The sequence below is a fragment of the Mandrillus leucophaeus genome, unplaced genomic scaffold (assembly GCF_000951045.1).
Source record: "Mandrillus leucophaeus isolate KB7577 unplaced genomic scaffold, Mleu.le_1.0 Scaffold830, whole genome shotgun sequence".
In the NCBI taxonomy this organism is placed as follows: domain Eukaryota; kingdom Metazoa; phylum Chordata; class Mammalia; order Primates; family Cercopithecidae; genus Mandrillus; species Mandrillus leucophaeus.
The window spans coordinates 374,531-376,583 of record NW_012109031.1 but is presented as its reverse complement, the minus strand read 5'-3'; positions in this window follow the sequence as shown (position 1 = coordinate 376,583).

The window sequence follows — 2,053 nt, the reverse complement described above, 5'->3', positions numbered from 1 at the left end:
AGGACAGTGCAGTTCCCATTTCCTGCACTTTCCAAAGAACCAGAAAATGACCTTTGCTCATGCCTGTGGGCATCTGACAGTAAACCCCCATCACCTTCCAATGCAAGAGAAAGCTGTGTGCTGGCAACGCACTAAGAGGCGCCCTCTAAAGCCTTTTTGAATCTGAGGCCAAGGCCAGGGGCTGAGCCCCGTGTCCAGGGGGTGACTGAGAATTTGCAGGTTGTAATAGGGAGTGAGGGAGCTTTGGTTGCTCAATACCTTACCCAGGTAGGGGCAGATCATCTCACCAGGGCTATGATGTGTGGAGGTCCCAGGCCTGGGGCTTCAAGGAGCCTCCAAGGCATTCTCAGGGGACTCTTAGCCTTCTGTGGGGGCAGACTTGGGGAGGGAATTCAGTACCCCAGACCCCAACAGGAGGATGAATCCAGGGAGGAAGAAGACAGGGAAGGTCCTGTGCTCAGGACCACACAGGATCCTGTGTGCTCAGGATCTCCTGTGACCACAGGAGTTGTCACAGGAGATCCCAAAGGAGCAACGGACAGGTCTGGTCCAGCCACCTGGTTGTACAGATGCGGGCTCTCGGGCGCGAGTGAAGGTCACTCAGCCCGGCTGGTGGCAGAGCTGGGCCTAGACTCAGGCTCCTGAGTCGTCATCCACAGTCCTCTTTCCTCCTACAGGAGAAAGTGAATGGCAGGCCAGACACTGGGCACTGCTAGAAAAGGCAGAGAGGTAGGTGAGACTTATCGGAACTGGGACGCGTCATGAGGAGAAGGATGAGTGATATTTGTGTGTTTGGACAAAGAGCAGTCTCTTTATAAGGCTCAGCCTGGCTCTTCCCAGGGGCTGGGAGGTCTAGAGCCACCTCTCCCATCTGTTTTTTGGAGCTTTGCCCACATCAGATGGTTGGGACACACCCAGGAGACTATGCTTAGGGTTTCTGGCCAGAATCTCAGGTCACCAGGTCCTACACCACCCCCAGAGATGTCACCTGAAGCCTTCTCTGTTCCAACCTAATCCAGGTCTGGGGCAGCCAGTGGATGTGTCAGATTAGGACAGGGAATGGGAGAGAGAACACTAGGACTCTGGATCAAAAAAGGATGGAATTTCAGATCCCTGCTGTACATGAGTTTCTCTTTAGTCCTCACAACACTCTGAGGTAGGTACTGCTATCCCCAATTTAGGAAAGAGGGAATTGAGATGTTAAGATTAAAGAAACATCCCAAGTTTACTCAGCTAGGTTCCCTCAGCCATTCTGAGCTGAGTCATAGACCCAATCATTCAATCTACATTTAATGAGAGGCAAAGCACTCGCTTTTCTTTATGTTGAAGATATAACAGTGCATTTTTTAAAAAAGGGGTGGGGGACTCAGCTCACCTCAGGATGCTCACATTTTAGAAGATAAGAAGAAACGAGGCTGAGCAGGGTGACTCATGACTGTGGCCCCAGCTACTTGTGAGGCTGAGGCAGGAGGATCCCTTGAGCCCAGGAGTTTAAGGCTACCGTGAGCTATGATCATGCCACTGCACTCTAGCCTCAGGGAACGAATGACACCCTGTCTCAAAAAGAAAGAAGGAAAAAAAGAAAGAAGAAAGAAGAAAGAAAGAAAGAAAAGAAAGAAGAAAGGGAGAGAGAAAGGAAGGAAGGAAGGAAGGAAGAAAACATAGAAAAAGAATAAAATAGAACCTGTAGGTGCTAAAAGATGTACAGTGAGGCTGTGTCGGCCCCAAGAAGAGAGCAGAAACTTCAGGGAGGAGAGGCCGACACAGGAAAACCCAGCTGGAGGTGGTGCCTGAGTGAAGGCTGACACCTGATCACCAGCCAAAGGAAGTGAAAACCGACCCAGATCCCAGCCATGAACAAACGTTCAAGGGCAGAAAAACACATCATGTCAGGACTGAGACAACTGTAACTAAAAAAGAAAATAAAATCATAAAAATTTAAAACCCACGGTTCGTGTCTGGGTATGAGGAGAAGGATGCATGAGGCCAGCACTGATTGTGGCCAGCTCAGTACTCAGGCCCTTTTCAGAGCTCACTGTTCCCCAGTTTTGCT